At 45.7% G+C, this 17,094-nt stretch overlaps 1 long non-coding RNA gene across 3 annotated transcripts in view; it reads right to left on the bottom strand.

Moving 5' to 3' along the window:
• Positions 1-550: 550 nt before the first annotated feature.
• Positions 551-17,094, bottom strand: part of LOC142830847 (uncharacterized) — a 62,888-nt gene continuing 46,344 nt past the window's right edge. The window contains exons 1-4 of one of the 3 annotated variants that reach the window (XR_012906374.1): positions 10,255-10,363; positions 7,987-8,136; positions 2,449-2,510; positions 551-1,919 (exon numbers count right to left, since the gene is read on the bottom strand). This is a non-coding gene — a long non-coding RNA (uncharacterized LOC142830847). Of the gene's footprint in view, positions 1,920-2,448; positions 2,511-7,986; positions 8,137-10,254; positions 10,364-17,094 lie in introns of those variants that run through there. The other 2 variants (XR_012906372.1, XR_012906373.1) reach the window with 2 other exon arrangements.

Below are 17,094 nucleotides of genomic sequence, written 5' to 3'. Positions count from 1 at the left end.
GTTCAAATTAACTTTGTGGTGTAGACATACCTTGTGGTAGTAGGGGGCTCTCACCCACAAAGAGCCTTTAGAATCCACTCCAGTTCTTTTGTCTAGTAACATCAAGATAAAGTGTGCATCCAATTTTATCTCATTTTTATTACATGGCTTAGGGACCCATGGTTAGAGCTGTGCAAAGATTTTGACACTTTATTTTAAATGACAAATATGAAAATTTGGCTTAACTTTTGCATCCGATTTTCTTACTGTTTTGTTTAAAAATAACAAAAAAAAAATGGGTGAAAAGACAATGTTTTATGTAGACCTTTTCAAAATGAAAAGTTATAAATTTTTATTTCAAAATTTGGTTCAAGGTCATTCAAAAAAAATAAAAACAAAAAAAAAAACAACAAAAAACCCTTAAAAATAAAACCTGCAGTTCTGAGTTGACCTGAAATGATTTATTTTATTTTAATTTTTGTTTTGTCAAAATGTTTTAAAAATGCATTCTAGGTCAACCCCAAACAAAATTTTTTGCTTTGGTTCTGCACCGAACAAACAAAGAAAACCCCCACAGCTATATCCATGATGACTTATTACCAGCTACAAAATATTATATTTAAAATCATAAGCCTATTTTCAGGAGAGCATTGCAGAAAAACAGTTTCTTTCAACTAATACAGCAGTTCTGAACCCTTTTCGGTCCATGTACCCCTTGGTCTCAGCTAAATACATCACATACCCCTCTCGGTAATAACATTTTTTTAATAACTTAATGTGAATAATCAAAACTACACATATCTTATAAGACAAATATCAACAGATTTTCGTTTTAAACAAACTTTATTTTAAGAATAAAACACTAAAAACTGCACAAAATATCCCTTTCCAAATGGACAAACCACACTAGTCTCACTAATGCAAACATTGCTGCTGCTTACTATTAACCAACATTTCTCTCCTAGGTGTAATTTTTGAGAGAGCCACACGCATAGCATGTTCTGTATTAAATTTGTTCCTTGCTTTGGTTTTTGAGGCAAGCACCGAAAAGCCCAACTTGCAAAGGTAAATTGTGACAAATTGAACTAAAACTTGGTAAGCTCATTTTGTCAGAATGGGAAATACCTCACCAAGTTTACACCAGAATTGGTACAGTGTCATTGATTCGAAGTCGACATGAAGTTTTTGATTATTTCTCAATTCGAGAAGTTCATCTTTTGCCAGATCGGTATCATGAACTTGTTCAAAAGACACTGTGAAGGGGCTCCTCGCCCAAATGTCAAACCAGCTGGGATAATTCCATCTATGGTGATTTTAAGGTTTTCCAAATGTATAATAATACTTTTGCGAACTCTTGGTTCCACTGGAATTGGCTGTACTGGATTGGAAGTGATTTCATCAAAGAGAGGAAATCTGGCAAAGTTACCACAACTCACTCTTCTTCCCCAGAGAGTTAATTTCTCTTGAAAGGATTTGATCTTCTCTTCAGCCTCCAAAGTCATCATATTACTACCTTGGAGTGAAATGTTCAGTGAGTTTAGGATTCCAAATACATCTGCAAGGTGATTTCCTCCACCACTTGTTTGAGGATATCTTCTGACACGTCCTTGATTCGATCATGATAATGGGATCTGTGCTATTTTTGATTTTGCTTTTATACCACACATGAATTCAACCATATCGATGGCACACAGTTTCACCAGGGTCTCGGCGATAGTATGGGGCTTTTTTTTCTTTGGCAATCCATAATGCCACCGATAACTAGCCTCCAGTGCTGGTTTCTTCACAGGAAAAAATCCATGCTGGACAAGAGTGCCCTGTGATTCAGATTGTGCTCATTTGATTTTAAAAACAGCCTCTGGATCATTAACATTTTGAGGATGAACAGTCTGCAGATGTTCTTTAAGTTTGGATGGCTTCATATGCCCATTACTGAGTACCTTTGAGCAAAGGAAGCACTTGTCTCATTAGTAATAAATATATCAAGAAAATGAGTGAAAAATGTTCAAAAAAAATGTAGCCATACAAATAAACATACTATCTATTACCATATGAAAAAAACACTAAACATAATACACACCTTTAAGTAATCCACACTGAATTTAAGAAACACTTGTAGAATACACCTGTATGTGCCTACGTCTCTCATTAATAAAGAGCGTCTGACAGCTATTTCTGTGACAAGCGATGAAATAAGTTGACTAGTACAGATTAGTTTGCCGACATCGGTAACCACAACTATGCATGCCCACAGTTGATGCTACACATCAGAGCAGACGAGAGATTCAAAATAATTAGGTAGATGTTTACGATATCACGAGTCAACTATATTACTCACTATATTATTTTCTTAAGAAAATAATTTAAAAACTTAAATTAATTTAAGTATTTTACATAATTTTTTTAGTATTGTATGATTTTTTGTATTGAAAAAAATCAGTAAATTACCTATACTTGACTCTCACGTACCTCCTGACAAGGCTTCACATACTTCTGGTGTGTCCATGGACCCCTGGTTCAGAACCCCTTATCTAATAGAAAAAGCCTTATAAAGTTTAACAGAGATCAAACCAATTGGGTTCTATAGCAGTTACTCTAAAAAAATGTATATATTTTATTAGAGAATGATACCCGTTTCTACAGTTAAAACATCCTATAGAACTCTATAGCAGTAGTCTAATTCTCTGTCTAGTTTTTAAAGGATAGTTGATACATTTCAGAGCAGAGGGTTTCTTTCTGTGAGGGTCTTTCATTAGGAAAACATGGAAAGTCACTCAAAGTCCCCCAGGAATCAAGCTACGAAAACTCCATAGAGGCTGGCTTTCCAAACTGTGGCCTTTTCTTTTAAAACAATCCTCATATACAGTTCAATATTTATAAAATATATTTTCTACATAAATATCCTAGGAGAATTGACTATCATTGGCAAATATACTATTGGACTATTACTGTATAAGAATTTGCATTATAGCTTCTTAAGATAAAAAGTTAAATGAAACAACTGAAAGAGCTAAAATTTCCATTTTGTGGCTTTTAGGGCCTCACATTATAAGTATATTAAAAATACTATTCTGTATTCCTGGCTTCCAGAGACTTCCCCCATTACCTCTATCATTTCTATGTTTATTATGTTACTTTTCAAACATCAATCACATCTGTGAAATTATTGTGAATACTAAAGATTTACCTTTGCACTGCAGATGACACCTAAATGTTAAGTGGGAATGGGAAAACATGAAGCTTAAATTCCCTTTATTTTACAATGTCAGAAAATTAATTATTTTCCTTGATATCAATGGGGCATTAAATCTGTAACTAATTCCATATGTGTGAAAGCTGTAAGGATTAGACGTGTATAAGGATGTTGTAGAATAAATCAAAACCATAGCAAATTGTGCAAGGTTGATGAACTGAGCCATTGTAGGCAATCAGGATATGAAAACTAAATCCATTTACCATGGGCTACATCCTGCTTGCTGTAGTCAGGGGAACGTTCCTAGTTATTATGTCCATTATGATAGCGACCAGAGGTCCCAGACACATTATATCTAGATTCTCCTACTACATATGAAATGAGTGTCCTTGCCCCATAAAGCTTTCAATTAAGTATTGCCACTGAATCCTTTCATCTAATGTCTGACAGTCAAAAAAAATCAACAGTTTGAAAGTTCATCTCCAACTCTATCACTTTGGGGTCAATGTTCATATAGATGGTGGAGGAAAAGGAGAATAGAAAGGAGAGAGATCAATTCTAATGAAATAAATACACACAATGAGCCAAATCTTAGCACTGGATTAATACAAGGCTGGCCAATAATTTGTGATGGGTGGGCCACTCCAAGAATTTGGAAAGTAGTTGAGGGCCGCACTCTTCCATGATATTAATGGAGAAAGTGCAGGGTCTGGAATGGAGGTTGGGTGCAGAAGGAAGCTTGGGGTAAGCGAGGGAGTTTTGGGGGTTAGGAGGCAGTTGTGACCTGGGGCACTGGACTAGGGTAGAGGGGTTTGGACTGTGACCCAGGGAAGGGAATTGGGGTACAGGAGGTGGTGCGGGGATTTGGTTTGTGAGCTAGGCCAAGAGGGGACTGTGATATGGGGCATGGGATTGGGATGCTGGATCTGGGAGGGGATATGGGTACAGGAGGGATGCAGAGGATTTGGATACGTAGAGTAGGGGGAAGGAGTGAGAGACAAAGGGTTGGGGAAAGGAGGGACTGGGATGAGAGAGGTAGGCTCTGCCAGGAGATTTACCAGCCAGCTGCGGTTCCTGAATTAGACTCCTGCCCTGTCCCGTCCCGTCCCTCACTGGCTGCAGCCATGTGTTCTGGAGTAGGGATGTTAATTTACTAGTCGAGTAGTTGATGCAATTTCCACCGACTACTCAACTAGTTAATAAGCACTTCCACGTTCCTACTTTGAAATGCACTTGTGTATTTCAAAGTTGGAATGCTGTGTGGAGCCCAGGGCCAATGGAAAGTCTCGCTGACTCTGGGCTCCACGCGGGGGCTTCTGCTTTGAAATGCTCCAGTAGGAAGCGCTGCATGGAATCTGGGGTCAGCTGATCCTGGGCTCCAAGAGGCACTGCCACTATGAAATGCCATGCAGAGCCCAGGGTCAGCAGGGGAGTCCACCTGACCCCGGGCTCTGTGCAGTGCTGCTGCTTTGAAATGCCCATGACTCCCCAGCTGACCCCAGGCTCCATGCAATGTTGCCATTTTTAAGTACCCCCCCTTCTCCTTTATCAGATAGAGGCAGCAAGGGGGGAGAATGACTAGTCGACTAGTCTTTTACATCCCTACTCTGGAGCCCCTTGTGCTTCATGGCTGCCTCTTATTGAAACAGATAGCTCCCATTGGCCAATTTATGGCCAAAAACTGGCCAATGGGATTGTGCTGGGGGGGGCAGAAGCAGTTCCTAAAGCAGACCCTCCCCTCTGGACTCACAGTTTTTAAAGAAAGAATGCCCCACAGCCACATTTCTGAGCGACGTGTGGGTGGGGCGAGGCAAGCAGGGAGCATGCCTGGGGCTCCCACAGCATCCGTGGGCTAGGATTAATAGATGAACCTCAGCCAATAATCTTGCCTTTGAACCCATAACTTTTGTTTGAGCTACACTGTAGCTATACTAGAGCAGTTAAAAAGAGATCTAGTTTGACATAAAGGCTACCTCTACACTACAGTGCTATTTCAGGATCCCAGAGGTCTTTTGAGCACGTCCATTGTTTTGAAATATAACGGGCTCGCTATCCTGTCGTCCCTGTAAACCTCATTCCATGAGGAATAAGAGATTTATTTCGAAATAAGTGCTCTGTAGACAGCACTACATTTCGAAATAACTATAGTTTGTTTACAGTTTGCATAGCTTAAATTGCATAGCTTATGTTGAACTTCAGGTACAGTGTAGACTCACCCAAAGATTGCAAGAAATGGAGAATTCCTCGTGCCCCAATGGCTTATTAGTCTTGCTGATAAAAATGTCTTCCTTGGCCAATATAGCCTGATATTCACTTGATTACTTGGGACCTGCCTCAGTTCCCCCTCTTAGTTTCTCAATAAACTAAAATAAAAAGATTTGACAAGTCTCTTAACTAAAGCCCCCTTTAGGAATCTGAGGGTATGTCTACACTACCCCGCTAGTTCGAACTAGCGGGGTAATGTATGCATACCGCACTTGCTAATGAAGCCCGGGATTTGAATTTCCCGGGCTTCATTAGCATAAGCGGGGAGCCGCCATTTTTAAATCCCCGCTGCTTCGAACCCCGTGTAGCGCGGCTACACGGGGCTCGAACTAGGTAGTTCGGACTAGGGTCCTATTCCGAACTACCGTTATTCCTCGTGAAACGAGGAGTAACGGTAGTTCGGAATAGGACCCTAGTCCGAACTACCTAGTTCGAGCCCCGTGTAGCCGCGCTACACGGGGTTCGAAGCAGCGGGGATTTAAAAATGGCGGCTCCCCGCTTATGCTAATGAAGCCCGGGAAATTCAAATCCCGGGCTTCATTAGCAAGTGCGGTATGCATACATTACCCTCCTAGTTCGAACTAGGAGGGTAGTGTAGACATACCCTGATTTATCCACATAAGGTTCAGACTTAATCACACAAAGCTTTGCTCCAGTCTGTAGCTGGGCACAGCAGAAAACCCCCTGATGTCTCTGGATTTTCCTGCATGCAGCTCTTAGCTCTTTTCAGGTGGGGCAACATCCCTATTCTCCCTCACTGCAGTCTCTCTGAAGTTTCCTGAGCTGTGACACTCCCCTCTCCAGCTCCCCACTCCCTCAGCTGTGCTTTGCAGACTCCTTCAGTAATCAGGGTTGGCTGGTCCCAGGCCTTCCAGCCCTAGAACATGCTACCTTGTTAGATTGCTACTGCATATTTTCCCCTCCATTGTATCCCGCCTGATTTTCCTCTCATGCCCAGTAGAGAGGCATCAAGATGCTCGGGCTCTCTGGGACAGAGCCTCAGCTGGCAAGAACTCAGCGTAGAACCCTTCAAATCAATGGAGCTAGGCCAAGTTATAGCAGCTGGGGCCCTTTGTCTTTTAACAGCCACGTAGTAAAACTTCAGATTTTAGGCTGACTGTCCTGGCATTCCAAGGCCGATATATAGTGGGGCCTCCCTTCAGAACAGTCAAATGAATTTCGTTAGCTGTCTTCTGTTATACGTCAGCTCCGTTAATCAAATAATGGAGGAAAGCTCATAAAAATAAGTAAACAAACATAAAAGGCTGGACCTGAGTGCTATAGTATTTCAGAGCTAGCTCAGTGCTCCTGTTAAAGGGCTGCTGCAGACATATACAAAGAGTCACATGAATAATGTTGGAGCCATCTACCTACAGCATGGAAATGTGATCTTTTCTGTTCAAATGTGGTTGAAATTTGTTGGAACTGGAAAATAGATTATTCTTTCCTTAAAAGTACATCTTTTCGTGCATACTACATATTCTGTGACAGAACTGGGGGGTAAGGAACACTGGAGAAGTATTTTGTCCTTGCTAACTTAATAGCTTTAACATATTCCTTTCTGATGTGTGATGAAAATGAAAAGCTAGAGTTGTAAAAGCAAATCATAGAAAGTAAAGAAGGTGTTTAGCCAAAGAAGGAAACACAAACATATGGAACCCAGTTAAATAAAATAATGCTCAAGACTTTAACATCATTTAGTAATTCAAAAGTCTGATATCTCCATTCTGCTGATCTGAGAGGGGTTTGTTGTAGCTTTTTGTTTTGTTTTTTGTGCCAGGAAAATTTGGACTTGAAATGATTAATTTTCAAACTAAGCACATGACTTGAGCAAGGAGGTGTTCTTCATAAGGAGATCATCCCAAGAAATACTATATGCTGTAAGACAGCAACCAGTTTTAACAGTCACAGACTCTGAGTTGAATGAGCTCAACTCTGAGGCCTGGTCAACACTAGACGAGGCAGATCAGCTTAAGGTACGCCAGTCAACTATGCAAAATGCATAGTTGGATTCGGCTTACCTTAAGCCGGGCCGCTGCAGTGTTTACACTGAGGGAGGACAACAGGATCACACGCTCCCATCGGCTTCCCTTATTCCTCCCAGAATGAGGAATACCAGATGCCAGCAAGGGCTACCTTCGGCATTCAATTTAGGGGTCTACACTTGACTTCTAAATCGAATGCTAGAAGATCGACCATCAGAGCATCGATCTTCTCTGTAGTGTAGACATGCCCTCAGTTATTTGCTAAAGGAATAGTCTAGAATACATATTAATATTAGCATGAGTCGCTTCAAGATTACAAGCTAAAAGTAGTGAGAATGGATATTTTGGAAGATCACACATAGGAAGCTGAAACTGGTGCATCTAAAATAATGTTCTTATATGGCACCTAACTGATTCACCACTTCACACATGGGAGTTCCAGAGACAGGAGAACTGTAAATGACCTGCCCTAAATATATACTTGTGTTCCTGTTGGTCCCAGGATATTAGAGAGACATGGTAACAATTGCAATCCATTCAATATGGTGTAGAGGGTTCACTCACTTTTTTTCTTTTTCGCCTGGCTCTTCCCTTCAGGGTGGCCAGTTGGGGGAAGTAGCTGGCTGCTCAGACGCGCCCTGTTTGGGTGTGGTGGTGGCTTCAGGGCACTGCCCTCCGGCAATGACCACTCCTCGGTTGCTCCGCACGCTCCTTCTGGGGGAGGATAGTCCATGTTGTTATGGTTCAATTCTCCTCCAAGGTCCTCCCAATGCTTGGGGACCCCCAGTTCTTCTCCTTGGGGATTCCTAATTCCCCTCGTGTCATCCTGGCCTCAGGCCCCCTGCCATCTCCTTAACAGCCCCTCTAGGCAGGCTGCAGGATCTCTAGGCCCCTATTCCCTGGCCACAGGTGCACCTCTGCCTGCCCGGTTGTCTCCTGGACTTATGGGCTGGGGCTTCCCTGGCTCAGCCTACCCCCGACTACCGCAGCTGCCTCCTTGCTAGCTGTGGCCGCCTCCTACGTGGCCTGGCCCTATAGGGATGCCTCCATTGCTTGCCCCGACCCTTCATGACTGCCTCCTATGCAGCACTGGGCCTCAGGCCGTGTAGCCTGGGTTCCTCCTGCCTGACCCGCCCCAGTCCTGCCCCCTACAGGGAGCCTCCTTCTTCCCTAGCCATCAGGTCTTAACTGCTCTCTCCTTGAGAGCAGCAGGTAGGTAGGTCCCTCTCTCTCCTCCTAGGAGCTGTTCTTATAGCCCTCAGCTGGGCTTTCCTCCCGCCAGCTCCTTGGCCCCTTAAAGGGCCAGGGAAGGGCAACACTCTGCCACAATGGGTTCCCCATTCTGAGGAAAACTTTACTGAACCCCCACTTGTGGTCTTCAAACAACTCCCCTCAACCTGTCCAGGCTCATCAATAGAAGCAAGGCCCTACCGATCAGGACACAGGAACTCTAAATGACACCAGCCCCCGCCAGAACAACTGATACAAACCTGCAAACATATCTTCACTACTGGAATGATCAACACCCCAATACACACCTTTCAAGATCCATAGGTCTTAAGCATGCCTATCACAACACATAGCATACTTTACACAGCACACTTAATGCCCCAACAGCTATATGGGTGAAACCAGATAATCACTACATTCTTGAATGAATTCCAACAGGAAATGCTAAAAGTAAAAAACATCCACTCTCCCCTGTGGATTACCACTTTTCACAAAGCAATCACGCTCTAGCTCAGTGGTCCCCAACCTTTTGTGGCTGCCGGGAACCCAGGGGCGGGGCCACTCGCTTGCTGGGCATCCGGGGGCAGGGCCGCTCACACACTGCACATCTGGGGGTGGGGCCACGCATGCGCCACGCGCCCGGGGGCAGAGGCCTGCCCACATGCCCTGAGCCTGGGGCCGGCACCATGCATGTGTCGTGTGCCGGGGGCGGGGCTGCCCAGATGTTTTGGCTGGCGCACATAAATGCTCGGGCGGGCGCCATGGCACCCACAGGCACCGCGTTGGGGACCACTGCTATAGCTGACCTATCAGTCCTTGTTCTCAAAGGAAACCTGCACAGCACTTTTAAAAGGTGAGCCAGGGATCTTAGATTCAGCACTCTGCTAGACATCAAATATCAAGGACTGAATAGTGATACTGGATTCATGGCTTATTAACAAGCTGAAATTCACTGACCACCTCTTTTTGTCCTCTGATTGCCAAGATGTTAACGGGCCATTCTACCTCAGACAGGCCTTTACAATATGTGCTAACTACTTATGCTAAAAAAGAGTCTGTTTTAGGGATGTAAAGGGTTAACTGGTTAATTGGTGTGAATCCTTTTAACAGGTGAGGCTTACCCGTTAAGATTAACTGGTGGGGTTGGAGCACCTGTCCATCTGCCTCAGGCAGAGGGCTGCTTGGACAGGGTGTCTTCCAGCACACCCCCTACCTGTGGCTGCTGCCTGTGGTGGGGGTGGGGGCATTCTAACCCAGCGGTGGGCAGGAGGGCTGCTCCAGATAGACTGGAGCAGTGGTTCCCAAACTTTTCAGCATTATGCCCTTCTGATTTTTGAAAAACTCTCACGCCCCCGACCCCCCAAAAAAACTTGTTGAGCAAAAAAAAAAAAAAAAAAGGAACTGAGCAGGGCAGCAAAACTTGATAGGGAAGGGTGCTGGCTCACCTCGCACCCCCCCTGGAATTTCTTCACTCCCCCCAGGTGGGCATGCCCTCCAGTTTGGGAACCCATGGACTAGAGCATTTCCTCCGCATGCTCTTCTTTAATCGGTTAACTGGTTAAATGTTAAATTTAAACATAACGCGGGTAAATGGGATTTTACCTCCCTAGTCTGTTCCACTTTTCATTTTGCTGAAAGTCCTGGAGTTCCTTTCCCAGACCTGAAGAAGACTGTGGCAGTCTAAAGCTCGTCTCTCTCTGTCCAATAGCAGCTAATCCAATAATAAATGATACAGTAGCCCTAAAAGTACACTTTTAAAATATATTATCTAAGACATGTAAGTGCAAGCATAAGTTGGTTACAAATCTACAGCGCAGAGTAGACGACTGAGTTATGCAATACTTTTGATCTGAATTATAGACAAATTTCAGGTTGCGCCTTGTTCACAAGTAGCTTGCATTTGTGAACCAGCACAGGTTGATTATAACCATTATATGGACAGGAAACTTTCTTCTTCAAATTCTCACTGCTACCTGGGAACATTATGAAGCTTCTCTTCAAAATATATTTTGAGCTTGAACAAAGTTATGTGAAATAGATCATGTGGGACAAGTCACAGCATAGCATCAATGCCCAATTGGTTGACCCAATATCATGTGATCAGCTGTACAGACTCCCTCTTCATTTGATTTGTAGAGGCTGAATTTAAACTGAATCATCTGTAAAAGTCAGAAAAAATTAAACTGTTTTCCTTCTGGCCACTGTACCAGACTTTGTCAAACCGGGGCCTAATTAGTCTGAAATACCTTAGTTTATATTTTGGATCAAATAAATAAATCCCAACTTTACAAGGGGAAACTGTCTTTTGCTGACACGAAGAGTTTGATTTTCATATCAGAGAAGACATCTAAGCTATGTATTATTGCTGGTAACCTGCACTGATACCTCGCCAAGTTCCCTCTGTGATAGATCACTGTGCCATTACTGTGTGTACCCCTCTTCCGGTTTCAACCTTCCTTACTTTCCCTATTTAATTTGGTTGTGGACTGCACAGCTCTTTGCCCACTGTGAGTTTGCACAAGCCTGTGTTTGCCAGAATCTTGCTGATAGGTTTTAGTAAGACTCAGCACACAGGAAAACCAGGTTTGCCAGAGGGTGGGAAACTGAACCCCTTCACATTTCAAGGGTAAGGAAATGTGCTCTCTCCCCAGCAATTAGAAAGAGAACTCACGGCAAGTGTTTGCAGCTGGAAGAGAGGGAATTGCAGCTGGTACTTGCCAGTTATTATATGGCTTCATTAGGGCAGCAGCTGCTTGGCTTCACTATATTTAAAGGGAAAGGGCCTAGCAAGGTAAAAAAATGAGATACCTGCTGCTAACCTGTGCCAGCTGACTCAGGTTTGCCAGTCTCAGACTAAGGCTGTGTCTCCACTACCACTTTCAGCACAAAAATGTTAGCTGTTTGGGGGTACGAAAACCACACGTGAGCAATAAAAGTTTAACACTGAATGGCGCCAGTGTAGACAGCACGTTAGCACCTGGAGCCACGCTCCCAGCAAGAAGCTACCATGGATCATTCTGGGTTTTGTTTAAATCACTGTCTACGGGGGTATGTCTACACTACCCCCCTAGTTCGAACTAGGGGGGGGAATGTAGTCATACGGAGTTGCAAATGAAGCCCGGGATTTGAATTTCCCGGGCTTCATTTGCATAAAGCCGGCCGGCGCCATTTTTAAATGCCGGCTAGGTCGGACCCCGTGCCGTGCGGCTACACGCGGCACGGACTAGCTAGTTCGGATTAGGCTTCCTAATCCGAACTAGCTGTACATGAGGCGTACAGCTAGTTCGGATAGGAAGCCTAATCCGAACTAGCTAGTCCGTACCGCGTGTAGCCGCGCGACACGGGGTCCGACCTAGCCGGCATTTTAAAATGGCGCCGGCCGGCTTTATGCAAATGAAGCCCGGGAAATTCAAATCCCGGGCTTCATTTGCAACTCCGTATGACTACATTCCCCCCCCTAGTTCGAACTAGGGGGGTAGTGTAGACATACCCTCGGAGAGTTCTCCCCTAGTGCTAAAGAGTGACTGCCCTGCACACATCACATCACTACGGGAGTAGCACTGCCGCAGCTGCACTATAACATGGGCAGTGTAGACATAAGGGGGCTGTTTATTTGCTGCAGCCTGAGCTCTGGGACTCTCCCATCTATGAACAATGACACTGCAACTAAACAGCTCCTTAGCCGGAGAAGTGTAAGTGCGAGTCAGCTGGTGCAGGCCAGCTATGGGTTTTAATGGTAGTATAGACATACCCCGGGGAAACAGTGCATGTAGGGAAAGAGTTATTAGTGGCTAAGCAGCCAGGTGCGCGGCAGGGCTGCTTTTGTGTCTTGCATGTCACAGAGGCCTTGAAGATCTGTACTGATCAATTTTGTGCAATTAAAACATAATTACAAAGAGTCCTGAGCTGAGTTTAAATCTGGATCCAAACTTCCCAAAAGTTGGAAGTGAATCAGATCTGATGTTCTTAGTTAGTCCATGGGGGAAAAAATGCTAACTCACTGCAACAAAGCCAGCTTTGGGTCTCCAACTCATGGAAGAAAAATAAAGGAGAATCTCTACACTGTGTCTACACTGCTCTTCCGGAAAAAGCTATGCAAATTGGGAACTGCAATCTGCGTAGCTTTTTCTGCTTCTTTTTTTGGAAGAGGCTTTTCCAAAATCTGGCCCATTTACACTGGGCCAAATGCCGGAAAACCTCCCTTTTCTGGAACATTCCTTCTTCCTCATAAAACAAAGTTTACAGGGATGCCGAGAAATCATGTCTGCTCTTCCGGAAAAAAAATATGTAGTGTAGACATAGCCTCATGAGTTAACTCTCTTTGGTATCCTAAAGCCAGCCCCCTGCGGAGTATGGCATACATGGTCACACTATGTAAGGGTATGTCTACATTAGCCCTCTAGTTTGATCTAGGGAGGCTAATGAGGGCAACCGAAATTGCAAATGAAGCACTTTTTGCGGAAAAGTGTCCGTGGCCAATCTAGATGCGCTTTTCCGCAAAAAAGCCCAGATCGCCATTTTGTCCGAACGAGAACAGCATAGTATTTCCACAAAAGCACTGACAATCTTACATGAGATCGTCAGTGCTTTTACGGAAATTCAAGCGGCCAGTGTAGACAGCTGGCAAGTTTTTCCACAAAAGCAGATGATTTTGCGGAAAAACTTGCCAGTCTAGACACGGCCTAAGAGTCACCGAAGGCTGAGAAACATAGGCTGGCACACCCTAATGTATTGGGCTGGATAGCCCGAGCCATTTTTGCACCCTGGGCCCTTCCCAGCCCGGCAGCACGGCGCGGAGCCTGGGAACGCCCCCGCCCAGCACTGCAGCACCGCGCAGCACCAGTGAGGCGCCCCCGCCTATCCCGATAGCACCGCATGGCGCCTCGCCCTGCAGCACTGTGCGGTGCCCCTGGGGCACCCCCGCCCGGCCCTGCAGCACCATATAGCGTCCCGGGGGTGCCCCTCCCTGGCCCTGCAGCTTGGGCTGGCTCTGACTCCAGCCCTGCAGTTGTAAGGCAGAAGCTGAAGGTAAGGGGGAAGAAGGGGCTTTTGCGGTGGGGGAGGGTGGAGGAGGAAGAAAGGGGAAGGGGTAGAAGGGGCTTGTATGGAGAGGGAGGGGAGAGGGGGAAGAAAGTGGAAGGCACCAAAGTAACAGGGTAGAGGAGACACAAATGCTAGGAGACAATGAGGAAAAGGGCAGGAGGGGCGGCGTCAGTGGGAGGGGGGACAGAGTGATGCTGGGAGAGGAGATGGTTAGGACACTGAGGTCTAGAGCGGGGAGGAGGAGGTGCTGGAGAAGGCTTGAAAGAAGAGGTGGCCATGAGAAAGATGGGGATGGAGCAAGTCATGTGTGAGGGCAGAGAGGCATGAGGGGAATGGGGGCAGAGAGTAGTGAGGGGGTGGGCATCAGGGAAAAAACGGCAAAGGGGGCAGGGGGCAGTGAGGGAAGGGGGAGGCACCAGGAAGGTGCAGGGGTAAGGAAAGGTGCAGGTGCCAGGGGATTCTGGGGGAGAAGCAGAAGGGGAGACACCTGCAGGGGAGGGACCAGCACCAGAGGAGAGAGGCGAGGGAGGTGTTAGACCAAGGGATGAGGAGGAGTAGCTCACATGATCAGAGTGGGGCTACTGGAGGAGTGGGCACAGGAGGGAGAGAAGGGCTGGTGGAGGAGGGGCAGATCTCAGGAAGGCTGAGGGCAGTGAGAAGGGCAGGAGTCAGGACAGCAGAGGAGATGTGAGGGGTTGGGGGGCAGCAGGCACCAGGGGAGTTGATGGAGCAAGGGGAGGAGACATGGCAGCAGAGGGGAAAGGTAGATATTTATTAATAACTTGGGTGCCACAATGGCACATCCAAACAAGCTACATGAATTCGGTACTGGTGCACAACACAAAATTCATTCTGCTCATGGGAGGAAACTCTTAGAGGGAACACTTCCCCATCCTCCCCCAGCCTCTCCACCCCCGCATTAATGTCACACACATTGGATTAATGCAATTGCAGGATAGTTGCATGGGGGGGGGGGGGGCAAACTAATCCCTATTGGTAGGAGGATGGTGGGAAAAGGCCTTGGGTCGGGGGTCACATAACACTTTTTACTTTTGGTCATGTGCCCATCTTGCCCAGAGAGGGTTACCTCCAGGGGTGTGGCTAACAGGGGTCAGGGGTGTGGCTAATGGGGGGGGGGGTCAAAGTGCATTTAAAAAAAATTCTTTGGGTGCACACCCTAATGAAATGTGCTGCGCATGCCTATGCTGAGAAATTGATTCTTGGCCCAACCACTCAGGGTATGTGTAGACTGCAGCCCTCTTTCAGCAGAGGGTTGCAGATTAGGCAGGTCGACATTGCAAATGAGGCAGGGATTTAAATATCCTGCACCTAATTTGCATAAAAATGGCCATCACATTTTGTTGGCAAAAAGCGACAGTCTAGAGGGAGGTCTGTTAAGAAAGAAAGCCTTTTTTGACAGATCCCTTATGCCTCCTGCAAGGAGGTTTACAGGATCTGTCGAAAAAGGCTTTCTTTCTCGACAGATCCCCCCCTAGACTGCCGCTTTTTGCTGAAAAAGTGCTGAGTTGGCAAAACGCAGCGGCCATTTTTATTCAAATTAGACACGGGATATTTAAATCCCTGCCTCATTTGCAATGCCGACCTGCCTAATCTGCATCCTTGTGCTGACAGAAAGCTGCAGTCTACACATACCCTCAGCTGCCATGGCCAATTCTGTAAAAGGAATAAAGCAGAAATAGAAGGTAGCCTCCTGATAAGGCCAAATGTATTGTCTCTATTGAACATGGAAATATTTATGAAACGGACCCCCACAAATAAACACTTTGCCCTCAGAACATATTGTTAGCATATGGGTGCTAGGCTTTACTCTAAATGTTTAATATCAGTTTCCTAGTTTAAGGAAAACTAACATAGTCTCTCAACTACCCCATATAACCAGTGCCAAATATGCCAGCAGGTATTAATATAGTAAATTACATAGTTATATTAAGGATAAATTATATAGCTTTATAAAAATAAATATTAGAAGCTGTTTCGAACCTAAATCAGGTATCCTTTATGAGTAGACTTAACAATCACAAATGAATACAATTTTAAAAGTAATGAAAAATGAGATCTTTTGTAATTTTGTTTGAAAAATTAAAACAAGCCCCTGAAATAGCTAGGTGGTTACAACACTGACTTGAGACATGGAAGATCTTGGCTATCACTGCAGTCAGTGCAACTGCCCCACTGTAGGCTAAATCTAACAGCTCCAAGCCAATGGGAGAGAGCTGTTGCTTCTGCTTAATTACTCCAGCCCCCACAAACGGCAGAAGCTTTGTGGATGGAAGAAGCCGTGTTGAGGATATGGCAGTGTCTACACTGGTGCTTAAATTAGTGGAACTTTTCCACTGCTCAGGGGAGTGGCTAATTCACACCCTGGAGTGACATAATTTATGCCAACTTAAGCTGTAGTGTTCCCCACCCCCCTGCAACCTGGAGTAGGAACTTGAACTTGGCTCTCCCACGTCTCACTTGAGCGACTTAACCACTAGACTACTCTGTGGTAGATGCATGGGCAGCAGGTATCATAGGCAATGCCCATGTTCCACCAGAGTCCCCGGGGTGCCTTCCCCAGCCTGCTCTTGCAGTGGCAGAGGTTGAAGCAGGCAGGCTGGGCTGTCTGTCCTCCCAGGACTGGGACTGATCATTTGGCTGGAGTGGGGGGCTTTCTGTAAGAGTCTGGCTGTCATGTTATGGGGGGCTGGGGCCGTGCCTCCTGGCTCTCATCTTCAGCACTCTGTGATCAGGGGAGGCAATGGGCTGTGCTGCCTGATGAATCTCTGGGGTCGAGGGAGGCTGCAGCTGCTTCACACACCAGCTCCCTGGAGCACAGGGGCTGTGCTATCCTGATTGTGCGTGGAGGGATGGGGGGGAGGGGAGGGAAGGCTGAAGCCAATAGTGGCCACAGTTGAGGGATGGGACTCAGGTGGAAGGGGCAGGGGCTAACCTCCATAAGCTGTGGGGTCACTCATCAGCCATGGGTAGGTATATCGGTGTATCACTCTCTTCTTGCCCTCTTCTGAAATTCAGTCCTGAGCCTTAGAAACCAATGCATTTCATCAACCCCCGCTCCCACACACACCCAAAAAAACAGTAGCAATTCCCATCCCATCCAGCAACCCTTACATACTAGAGTTGTGGCACTGAAGTCAATAGAATCATCTCCACCATTAAAGGTTGACAGGTGCGGTAAATGAAGATTATTTGGTTTAGAACAGAAGGGCTTAATTATGGCTCCAATGAGGCTGAGCCACAGGGATCAGGATCATCAGCCTCAGCTGGCTGCCAGTGCCCATTCATTATGTAGCATACTTGCTAGAGGAAGCACTGAGGACAAAAAAGGTGCCCTTAGCAGCTTTCACAGTGAAACTCTGAAGGGTGCAAATATGGAGC

The sequence above is a fragment of the Pelodiscus sinensis genome, chromosome 10, assembly GCF_049634645.1.
Source record: "Pelodiscus sinensis isolate JC-2024 chromosome 10, ASM4963464v1, whole genome shotgun sequence".
NCBI lineage: Eukaryota > Metazoa > Chordata > Testudines > Trionychidae > Pelodiscus > Pelodiscus sinensis.
Note: the sequence above shows the minus strand (reverse complement) of the source record. Positions and strands in the feature narration are given on the sequence as shown.